The sequence below is a fragment of the Cydia strobilella genome, chromosome 3 (assembly GCF_947568885.1).
Source record: "Cydia strobilella chromosome 3, ilCydStro3.1, whole genome shotgun sequence".
Taxonomy (NCBI): domain Eukaryota; kingdom Metazoa; phylum Arthropoda; class Insecta; order Lepidoptera; family Tortricidae; genus Cydia; species Cydia strobilella.
In genome coordinates, this window is record NC_086043.1 from 20,619,215 (window position 1) to 20,631,939 (window position 12,725).

Below are 12,725 nucleotides of genomic sequence, written 5' to 3' on the forward strand. Positions count from 1 at the left end.
TTTTGTACGTACGGGCGCGGCGCACCCCCCCCCCCCCCCCCCCCCCCCACTTCCTCGACCTCCGAATGCACGGAATTGGCGCGCGGAAAGTACAACAGATTAGTCAGGATTAAACTTTTTTATAAAAACGTACACTTTCCGGCAAAAATCACTTCATATTAATATTTTAATATTTGCATAAGACACATTTCTCTTTAAAATACAATATTAAAGACAAAACCATAATCCGGTCCATTTCTCTACGGAGTGATTTAATTTTTTTAAATCTGGGCATTACGAATTTCATCTCCTTTGATAAAGCGTGTTCGTTTCAAAGCGGGATTAACTTTCGGTCGAGTTGTTTGGGTTTATGTAAGGGTCGTATTCCATCTGTCCAATTTATTTGTCCAATGTGCATTGCGTCTCACTCTCTCATTAAGAAAAATGTGAGACGCAAATACACGTTGGACCAATTTACAGGTGTAATACCAACCTAAGGAGTTTTATAAACAATAATAACTCAAATTCTCGGTTCATTTGATGTGGAAAAGATGAAATGTGATGCAAAATTATGTGGATTAGAGGTCTAGTAAGTAAAATAATGTATGTTAGTATGTCTATGTCTTTCGGACCTTGCAATACAAACTATTTGAAAGTATTTTACGTATAAGTGTCCATTTGTAAGATTAGTCAAAATTGTGGGTAAAATCCATACTAATATTATAAATGCGAAAGTGTGTCTCTCTGTTACCTCTTCACGCTTAAACTGCTGAACCGATTCAGTTGAAATTTGTTATAGAAATAGTTTGAGTCCCGGGGAAGGACATAGGGCAGTTTTTATCCCAGAAATCATCCTTTAAGGGGGTGAAAAGGGGGGTGGAAGTTTGTATGCGGAATCGATAAAAAGCAGATTGGGTAAAAAATAAGCTACGCAAATTACTAACTTCACGCAGACGAAGTCGCGGGCAAAAGCTAGTATTATATAAGTTTAATACCTAAGTACACCTAATCCTTATGTAATATTTTTTTAACTTTTCCGTTTTCTTTTCAGGTAAGAATATTCCGGTTCTATGCTGAGATATACTTTGAAAGCAGTATGTATACCTACCTAGTCAACCAAAAATGGAAAATCTTTAGTTGATAGTCATAGTCATAGTCATTGAGAGCGGATCAGCTACTCGCTAATAACGCGAATTAAAATTTGCCTACTCCAGAGCACACAGTCGCTGTGGCCGAAATCGGTCAGGAGAGCATCATCATCATATATTTTATAAACCCAATTTACAAGACAGTTGATAAATAACATCAGATTACTATACAGTAACATTAATGGATTAAGTTACATCATATTAAAATAACAATAAAATTACTTACATTAAAAATTACAATAATTCATTACATAAATAGTCAGGTCACAAATTCATTGAAATTATTATAACATCTAATAATAGCAATATAAAAATAATAAAATTACCTAATTGTCAATTACCTAATTATAATTGTAATTATTAATTACCTAATTGGAAGCGTAAAAGGACTAACTGCCCTTATACATTAAAAATTTATTGTAATTATAGAACGGAGCTCAACGAGGATCCGGAGTGTTAGGGTCGGCAACGCACATGTAACTCCTCTAGAGTTGCAGGCGTACATAGGCTACGGAGGCTGCTTAACATCAGGCGGACCGTATGCGTTTCTTTAAACTAAAACGTCACTTTTGACACTGACATATCCGATCCATTGTATCGTATCTTTAGCAAACTTTGGACGTATCTTAAAGTTCGAACCAGGCCGTAAAGTTAAGCTTAAAGTTATAGTAACAGGTATACAGGCGTACTGAAAACAGATAACATACACGTCGTACCTACCTATACTACATATTGTATAAAAACAACTTTATTATTAAGGACAAAAGAAATAACCCCTCATAATTTGGCCAAGTCCTGGTATATATACTTATTTGAGACCTTGACAATACAAAAGGATGGCATGAACATTACGAATGGGCGGTAACCCAAATTCAAGCACAAGGGGATACAATATATCTTTCTCGCACCCGTAACCCAGTAATAAAAGGATTCCCACTCTAATACAGTTACAGACGTCTTCAAGTAACTCCGCCATTTTGTAATTGCATGCAATTTACGTTACATTGCCGAATATTGAGGTAAACTACATACAAAAGTTTGATCAGATACCGCAATGTAATGAAAATTGCATGCAAGTTCTTGCTAGTCTAAACCTCGCTTAAGGTCGTGAGTATAATGAACTTACATATTTACTTGAAAAAAATAGAAATGGCATATGTTTGTTAGCCTCGTTGAGGATGCTTCAGGCTATGTTTTTTTTTTGGTATTATGGCTCCATCGATATTGTCGATGATTCCGCCAACGTCAAGGTTTAGGAAGGCACGTGCTTTATGAAGACAATTGGCCGGTGAATATCCACGACGCAGTTCACTCAGATGAGAATCGAAATCTACCAGGACAAAACAAACATATATTATTAAAACTAACTACTACAAATACAGGTTATTGTTTTTAATGTGTTTAGCTAAAACGTTCACAAAAGGCTATGTTCAAGTAGCTACGGGCACAGATAAATTTATGACAGTACGGCATATATTTATTGTACAAATGGCGCACTTTATGCCTCAAGGCTTTCTCTACCAGTCAACCATTGGGTCCAACAGAAACTTGTAGTTAGTGCACGATTGTACACAACGAGAGGAAATATGAAACACAAATCAAGTTATTCTGAACCAGTGTTTTTCAATCAGGAGGGAGTTATAAATATATTAGGTTTTAACCATTTATTAGGCTCTATTGTCCTCAACTTTGGGATAAATAAGGGAAGTTATACATTTTATATTTTTTGTCTGTAGATTGGGATAAAATCGACATCACGAAAATATTTCATCGAATCGCCCTGATACTGTAATATATACCTACATATATACAAACATGGATACATACATATATTAATAAATATATTAGGTTTTAACCATTTATTAGGCTCCAGTGTCCTCAACTTTGGGATACATAAGGGAAATTGTACATTTTATATTTTTTTACTGTAGATTGGGATATAATCGACATTACGAAAATATTTCATCGAATCGCCATAATATCTAATGTTTTTCTACTTCCAATAATAACAAAAAAATAAAGCGGTTTTATTTGTACAATTACAGTGCTACTTCCTTAAGGCTAAAATAGTTTGTAGCAAACCGCCACAAGTTACCAGTAAAAAGAGCAAAAATCGAAGCTTGAGGTCACTGACCTTGCCAATGCACGTCCGAAGTATTCATATAGCCAGCGAGTCGAAAATGCAGGGTGGTAATCCTTTAAAGTAAATGAAAATGAAGGGGCAATAACGCAAAATTATAGTTTTTATATTGAGTTTTTATACATTTAATTTATATTCAGTTATATCTGAGGTATATCGTTATGGTGTGCTAGTAATAGCGAGTTATATAGCCGAGGGAATAAAATATATATATTATATTGTCAGAGTTAAAAGTTAGAAACTCGCGACACGGCCAAATCTTCCGTCGGAAGTTTCCTTCCTCTCCTTTTAATTTCCTGACTTTATGTACCGTCTTAAATAATGTTATTTTATGGATATAATCACGTGACATTTTGTTTACATCTGAGGGCCTGGCCATAGATAGAAAACTCCAAACTAAACTTAAATAATGTATGGAAATAGTCACGTGACTTTCGTAGCATCTGATGTCACCCAGATACATTTTTTAGAGTTCCGTACCCAAAAAGGGCGTAAGGGTACAACGGGACCCTGTTACTAAGACTTCACTGTCCGTCTGTCTGTCACCAGGCTGTATCTCATGAACCGTGATAGATAGACAGTTGAAATTTCCACAGAATATGTATTTCTGTTGTCGCTATAACAACAAATACTAAAAAAGTACGGAACCCTCGGTGGGCGAGTCGGACTCGCACTTGTCCGGTTTTTTTCCTATTCGTTTAGCGTTTGTCGATGTATAATTGTCGTCTGGGCTAGACCCTCTGTCAACCCATTTACATATCACTTGGCGATTGAGGACAAGCGATTGTCATTGACAGTCTCTGGTTCGCCTAATAGTTCGACTTTCCTAAAGCGATGGTAACATATCGTCAGCTGACTATAATATCGATCGTATTATATATGCCTCAAGCCTCAAGGGTTCTTTATCTTCTTCTTCTTTTAAAATTATGGCTTCAGCCCAGTGGGACTATTTCGCCAGTATCAAGGTATTGAGAGGTTTACAAACGACAAAAATTGTACGGTTGTACAAGACAGTGTACGGTGATTTGTTAGCTCTTGTAAATCGATAGCTAGTCTTTACAAGAAGCACGTGGACTACCGGCCGTTGACTCCAAGATGGTGGTTAAACGCGCTTCAAAATTAATTCTCCATTCACTGCACACTACCACATTAGTTTACTGTATAATAAGCTATCGATATTACACTTTAAACAATATTAATAAGCAAAAAACAAAGTAATTAATCACGATGCTAACTATCAAGATGGCGCTCGAACCGGAAGTCCCGGGTTCTTTATCAAGTCAATACAATGTTGACAGTGACATCATATTAGTGACATGAAAATTGCATAGCAACATTTATAAATTCAACAGCCAAAACCTGGGTAAACATTACATTATAATAATCATTATCATATCAAATTCATAACCTGTTATGACATGCAGAGCACGCCTCCAAGTCGTCTATAACTGGGCTTCATTAATGCGAGGGTTCATTCGACCCGGTAGGGGGTGACGTCACATACCGCATAATATGTGGCTTTCCATCCCAGAAGAGTCCTTATGCTTCAAGTACAAAAGGACCTTTTTATCAGAAATTCAACAGAAATTGATCAGTGTTCAGTTTATTATGAACACTATACCTTTTAAATATATTAATAACGGGTCACTCACGTGTTTTAAGTCGAAAACGCTAGACATGTTTCACTCCGTACCGAGTAGGGTCATCAGGAACTTGCGTCGACGGTGACGGACCGGCGCAGACTGGCGTCACCGTCGACGCAAGCTCCTGATGACGTTCCTCGGTACGGAGTGAAACATGTCGAGCGTTTTCGACTTAAAACACGTGAGTGACCCGTTATTAATATATTTAATATGTCTGTGTCTCACGGAAGTTTTGTTATTAAAACACTATACCTACTTAGCAACTTCTGCTGCTGTCTGTAAAACTGCAACTAAGAAAGAAACGATACCCACCCAGGGCTTCGGGGCTTCCAGGGTCCTGAGGGGGCACTCCTGAACCACGTGGGTGACAGTTTCCAATTCGGCGCCACAATCGCATCTGGGAGTTGATCCAGCCACAAAGTTCATGTTTAAAATGTGCAGTACGGTCGAACCCTGCCCGCATTCTGTTCAGCTTGCACCATTCATGTCACGGGAGGCCGAACCTCTTTCACACCGGGTGAGGTAAGGCTACTTACAGATCAATCTGTCTTCGACTGCCAGTCAGAAATCCATTATTCTTTAAGACTGTATATGTAGTAGTACCTAAATAAAAGTACCTACTGTATGTAATTGCATGAATTCTATAGTAATTTAAATTGTATTTTTTCTTATTTACTCGTAATGCGTGTTTATTATAAGATGTATTGTTTTGAAAATATCTGTCCCGCCGAGTTTGTTGCCGGTCCGATATTGGGATACCCCCCTCCAATTGAGGGGGGATTTAAATCTTCTCGGGGCAGAGGTGTAGGGTTAGAGCCGGCGTAGCTTTATTTTATTTGCCTACTTGAATAATAAACTTTCTTTATTCTTCTTTATTCTTAGTAGTAGTAACAAACATAGTATTAGTTAGTATCGTATAGTAGTTGTAGCAAGAATGACAGTACTCGTAACCCCTTCACCGTTCAAGTCGTTAATAACTGGGGCTTGATTAACATGAGGGTGCAATCGACCCGGCAGGCGGTCGCTCGTGACGTCACACGCTTGACGCTACCGCAAATGGCTACTAGACAGCTGTACAAGTGCGAGTCGGACTCGCCCACCGAGGGTTCCGTACTTTTTTGTATTTGTTATAGCGGCAACAGAAATACGACATCTGTGAAAATTTCAACTGTAGCTAGCTATCACGGTTCATGAGATACAGCCTGGTGACAGACAGACGGACAGACAGACAGACGGACAGTGGAGTCTTAGTAATAGGGTCCCGTTTTACCCTTTGGGTACGGAACCCTAAAACACCCTCCAGGCTACTTGTGTTATTTACTGTTTTTCTGTATACTTGTATTCTATTGAGGCTATAAAGAATATTTGTATTGTAGTATAACCCTACAAATCTCAATTAAAAATGTTTTTGGCAAAAATTTAATTTTTGGCATAAGTTTATCGCTGACTGTACTTTTCTTTTCACTGTCAACTAATACTAATGGAGAAAATCTAACAACCCCAACATACAATTACTTTGCTTTGTTTCATCACAGAGTTCCCATGGCCACCTCCTGTCTCCATCATCAGATCAGCTCGATGCCATCATAATGTTGCATTGTCAACCGAGTTACATATGTATGCAAAATTTCAGCTCAATCGGAAATCGGGGTGGGTCAAACTTAGCTCGAACATTTGATCCACATTAATTAGCATACTAAACAGGGCAAGTTAAATAAAAGCTTGTAAAAAACATCAATGGGGGATATTACTGCAATGTTCTGCCACCAGAGTGCAGGACTAGCCTTTTTAGTAAACCATCTTCTCTTCTTCTTCATTTCCTGTTACCCCCTGCTGGGGTGTAGGGGTTTAGTAAACCATAGAGTAACTTATACATACTGTACCTTTAACAGGTTTTTGACAAGTTTTCACAGATAATAATATATGACATTGATGCATCAAGGCGGTTTGCTTACAGAGGACCTACCGGGAAACGCGAATCCGAAAATTCGCTATCTGCCTCTTTATCGCTCGAATATGCAAGAGTGACAGAGATGTTAGATAATAAATTTTTCTTGTTTCACGATAGACCCTCAGATGGTGGTTGTGGCGCCCTGGCGCCTCCTACGCAAAGTTTCGCGTAATATTCCCTATTAACACGACTTAACAGGCTTTCCGTATCGGCAATCGTATCAATGTTACCGGTTTAATTTAAAGCTCTTTGGTTTATAAAGTACCTAGGGCCCCGATTGAGGATGCCCTTTACAAGCCTTGCCTGTTCAATGGCGTCTGTAGGGCACGATATTAAAAGGGGAGAGGGCAACAATCTATTGTCTGCATTGATTGTAGCAGTGAGTCTATGGGTGTATTTTGTTATAACATATAAGTATAGGCTTGACATCGCTACTTGTATTGAAATCGTGGCGTCACAGGACAGACCCCGAGTCGGATTTAAAAACTTGTTACGGTTTTGATCTGATTAGTGCATGCGAAGTAAACGTTAAAACGTTAAATATCCAAAAAGCTAAACAAATTAACATAATAAAATTAAAATAATCATAAAAAATATAACTACATAAAACGTAATATAAAATGAATATATGCATAAAAACAGGCTAAATAATACTTATTTCATCTCAAATAATACATATACATTGGTTTTATTACAATAAAAACCATTTCATCTCAAATAATACATATACATTGGTTCTATTACAATAAAAACCAAAAAGCGTAAAATTAAAAAATGTTCTTAAAACGACAATAATTAACTTACATACAAACATAAATATTTAAAATACATAATTGTCTCTTGTCAATAACCAATAATTAACTACTGCTTAAAGGTCTCGTTTAACTTGCCCCGTAAACAAGTCTGGCAGTCATGAGTCGAACAAAAAATATACCCTCATATATTCCTATTACTAACCAATTAAATCTAAACCTTACGTTAAGACCATTAGGGTCGATTCTTAGTTTTATTCTTGTATTTAATTTTAGTTCACATGAAAATGCAGTTGCTTATTGTTAAACATTATCATAAGTGCTTGCTTATTGCGTTATTTGTAAATAATTACTTTAAGTTAGATATTTATAAGTTGTCTTATAAGTGAAATTTCTGTAATTTCTTAGACAATAAATTTCTTTAAACCGAAGTAAAGTGAAAGTCGTGCGTGAAATGCCCGCCAATACCAAAACCGATCCTCAAGGTCGTATCAAAGTATCAAAACAAGTTCAAAACCATTACAAGTACAGTAGAATCCGCATATAATGACATCGAAGCGTGACAAACACGACATACTTAAGGGTCGGTTGCACCAAAATGTTAGTCATCGTTAAAGAGTTCGCTAAATTTTATTGTATGGAAAGTTTCATAGTAAACGGCCGCGGCGCGCCGGGTGACGTTGATCAGTCTGTTAAGTGCGGATGGTGCAACTGGCACTAAGCGGATGTATTATAAAGCATAGTTGATCAACTTTTTATTTTTATAATTTTTTCCAAATTAATCACAAATTCCTTTGTGATAAATGAGTTTTATTAACCTAAATTAATATTTAACAAGTAGAAACGTCTGCGAACAATGCTATTAAGCTTAGAATATATTTAAAAGTGGAAAAATTACTTCCTTGGATGAGACTTGAACTCACGCCCAATTATCAACTTATCACTGAGAATCACAACTAAAACACACGTTACGCCACGCAGGTAGCAAATGTGTCAGTATAACCGGTCATAACGAAAATAGGATTTATAATAGGTCACTGTAAGCGATTTGTGAAGTCATTTTATCCGACTTTGTAACAAAGATTTTGTTATGAAAACCAAACTTCGCACAGTAACTACGTCATAGTAAGCGGTTGGTCAGTATAAGCAGAGTCATAATAAATGGATTCCAATGTAATTAAATTAGAATCGTACCTCAGGGTTCATGACAATGTTCGAAGATTAGGAAGCCTATTCTAAGTTCAACATCTGTTTACCTACTTAATTTTTAGCACTTAGCACTACTCAACAACAAATACATATGTAGGCATAGGCACATATGACATAAACAATTTCTACATAAACATAATTTTTAAGAAAAAAAAACCGACTTCAATGGGGGATGCCGCTGAAAGTTTACTTATTGTTGATGGTGCACTCTTAGATTCCAGACAATGAAATGAAAAAGACAGCATATTTTGCCTAATTATCCTAATCCATCTTTTGCCTAATTTTGCCTAATTGCCTAATTATTATAATATTGCCTAATAATGTAGAAAAGGAGGTAAAACCACCCACTTTTCTAGTAGCATTTCGTTTTTGTAAGGGTCGCAGTTCTAACCTAACCTAATTTAATTGTAAATGCTGGATTTGTTGATGAAAATACAAAAATCACAATATGTATGCCTTTCACATTTGAGGAGTTCCCTCGGTTCCTCATGGATCCCATCATCAGAACTCGAGCTTGACAAAAATGTTTCTTGAAAACCTAACTTGCTTAACAAACATAACGAAGAGGACAAATCGCCAAACGTGAACTATGCGTCATTGAAGAGTTCCGTTCGGATCATCATCAGCAGTTCCACTTCATCAAATGTCACTTTTTTAGATGTAAGTGCTTGATTTGTTGATGAAAATACTAAAATCACTATATGTATGCCTTTAACATTTGAGGAGTTCCCTCGATTCCTCATAGATCCCATCATCAGAACTGCGTTTTGGCAGAAACGGGACCAATCTGTATGTATATACTTACAATCAAAAAAAGAATTTTCATAATCGGTCCAGAAATGACGGGAGTTATGGAGTAACAAACATTAAAAAAAAAAAAAAAACACAACCGAATTGATAACCTCCTCCTTTTGAAATCTTGAAGTCAGTTAAAAAACTGAAAACTAATATCCACTTGATTCTTTACCCATGTCCATGTTCTATTAGTTATCAAATTTTGTGACGTCATTTTGCAATTCTCGTTTATATCAACATTACAGAATGAATACATTAAACTAATTCATATTAAATTGCCGATGAATTTCCTGATAACCAAATACTTTATTATCCCGGATTAGGTATTCAAGCAATTTTATCATTAAATGCCCATTGAAACTTTGGAGGTCTCTAGCTGTTGTCATTAATGCTGTTTCCATCTTACCGCCATGAAGTGTTTAATATTATTAACTTTTTTACTGCAATACAGTTCCGCTAAACAGTTCATTACTAATCTCATCAGCGTAGAAAATTGTAAAAATCCAGACCCGCCATACATAAAACAGCTTCCTTACGATCTTGAATTTAAAGTATATAAAGGCCGCGAAGGATATAATCTTTTGAGCATAAACATGACAATAGAAAACGAAGTACCAGTAAAAGATAAACAAGGACTTGTTAAATTTGGAAAAGAGACACCTGCAGGAATCAAATGGATCATGGCGGTCAAAAATCTAACTTGCGATAGCGTTATTTCTAAAGTGATATACCGAGTATTGAATTTCCCAATAAAAGGGTGTAAGCTCATGAAAGGACATTTTTATGCGAAAGATATAGACATTGAGAATTTGGAAAATGCGTTTCCTGGGACGATGGGACGGGAGTACGGTATGATGGCTACAAAGATATGGATGTTTAACAAAACTTCTACTTTTGGGTGCTGGGATGGTCGGTTTGAAATAGTGCCTTTGAAGTAAATGGGGTAGCGTTTTTGACCCAACAAAATTATGAATTGAATGAGAGAATAATGTATTATCAAGCAACAAAGGCATAGATTACACCTTACAGACTAACTTACATACTATTAATTATAACCTTCGAAAATAAAAATCAATTAGCCGACACAGCAGTTTTTTGCTGCGTCACCTGTTCAGGTGTAGGATTCTGCAGATTCCCACGGAACCGCCGAAATACCACACCCTTCGTTCGGAAATCCGCGCTCGCGATGGTTCCCAAAAGCGCTGCGCTTTCTTCTTCTACTAAAAGCAGTTCAGTAAGTTCAACGAGCAAGTGCGTTAAAAATGTTGATATAGCTGGAGTAGCAGAGTAGCACGTTAACACATAACTGAAAGTGAGTTTCGAATTTTTCCCACTTTCATATTAAGAGAATCACCGTTGAACAAGTCTAGCTAATAAATAACTGCTTCGTTAACGCGTGGGTGCATTCGACCCGGCGCAGGAGGACGCTCGTGACGTCACACGCTTGACGCTACGGCAAACGGCGCACTAGACACCTGTGTTATGTTTGGTCACAAGTTATCAAATAATCGTAATTTTTTTTTTTTTTTTTAGAAAATCTTAAAAAAATAATATAGTTACATGTAAAAAATCCGCAACGCAGGCTTCGTCAGGTGGCTACAAATGCAAATCAGCAACATGCTTCGTCCCAAAAATACCAATGATGATATCCGCAACAGGCTTCGTCATTTTTTTTGTTTAAATAAAATAACCGTCACGAATCGCACCTGGCTCAAATGTCCCCATTACGCTGGCAGCGTTACCGCGCTGAATGGCCAACGAGATCTGTTAGACCAGGTACGATCCGGACCGAGGGTCGCACCCCCTGTCCCGTATTATCGTAATAATTAAATTATCACAGTCCCTGTGATCCCGATGCATTTTAAGGGTTCCGTACTCAAAGAGTAAAAACGGGACCCTATTACTAAGACTCCGCTGTCCGTCTGACTGCCTGTCTGTCTGTCTGTCTGTCCGTCTGTCACCAGGCTGTATCTCATGAACCGTAATAGCTAGACAGTTGAAATTTTCACAGATGATGTATTTTTGTTGCTGCTATGACAACAAATACTAACCAAACCAAAAGCTAAGTGTGTAACAGTAGAAATAGATCTAAAAACAAGCTAGCCATACCAAACACGAAGTTAGCCATGTGCAAGAAGGGCCCATTCTATCAATGTATCACAATAACTAACAAACTACCCGATCATATTATGCAGGAACCCAATAGCAATAAATTTAAAACTGCTTTAAAGAAAATGTTGCTTGACAAAGTATATTACACAGTTGATGAATTTCTAAAAGACCGTTCACTATTATAATTATAACTCACCTTATGTACCTACCCGCTGACATCTTAATAATAATAATATTATAAATGTAAACAACCCTCATATAATTTAATTTTGTATACTCAAGCCTATAATTTGTACTGCGAAATTATAATCTTATTATAGTTCATATGCTGGCTACTTAATATAATTAGAATAACTCACATGAATTGAAAATTTGGAATGTTGAATGAAATGATATGTTGATGTTTATGATATTATGATACAATGTTATACTTAAATATAAATTATTTTTCCATTATAATAAATAAATACATTTAACTCGCACTGGTATGATACGGGATACATTCTCAATATACCTAATATAGAATTAAAATAGGTTAATGTATATATATGTTTTTAGTCTTCAGGACAATAATATTGTGTGCCCTTAATCATAATCATAAATTTTTATTTGCAAGAACACCCAAACGCTGCTTTTGCTGTTTTTGTTTTATAGGGTGTCATTTACCTACTTTTTTATGCTTGTAACACTTTACTGTATTATGAACATGACTACAATAAAATAAAGAATAAAGAATACTACATTTATGTTTCTGTTTGACCTAATGGTTGACTGGTAGAGAATGACTTTTGGCATTAAGTCCGCCATTTGTACATTTCTCTAGGTTTCTGCAATGAAGTTTAAATAAAAAAATTAAATAAAAAATTCTAAAAACAGAATAAAATAAATGATTTAAGTGGGGCTCCCATACAACAACGTGATTTTTTTGCCGTTTTTTTGCGTAATGGTACGGAACCCTTTCGTGCGCGAGTCTGACTCGCACATGGCCGGTTTTTT

General features: G+C 36.5%; 1 long non-coding RNA gene across 1 annotated transcript in view; it reads left to right on the forward strand.

The window, feature by feature from the left end:
- LOC134756089 (uncharacterized) overlaps nt 1-12,725 on the forward strand; it is a 168,715-nt gene that overhangs the window by 117,779 nt on the left and 38,211 nt on the right. The window lies entirely within an intron of this gene.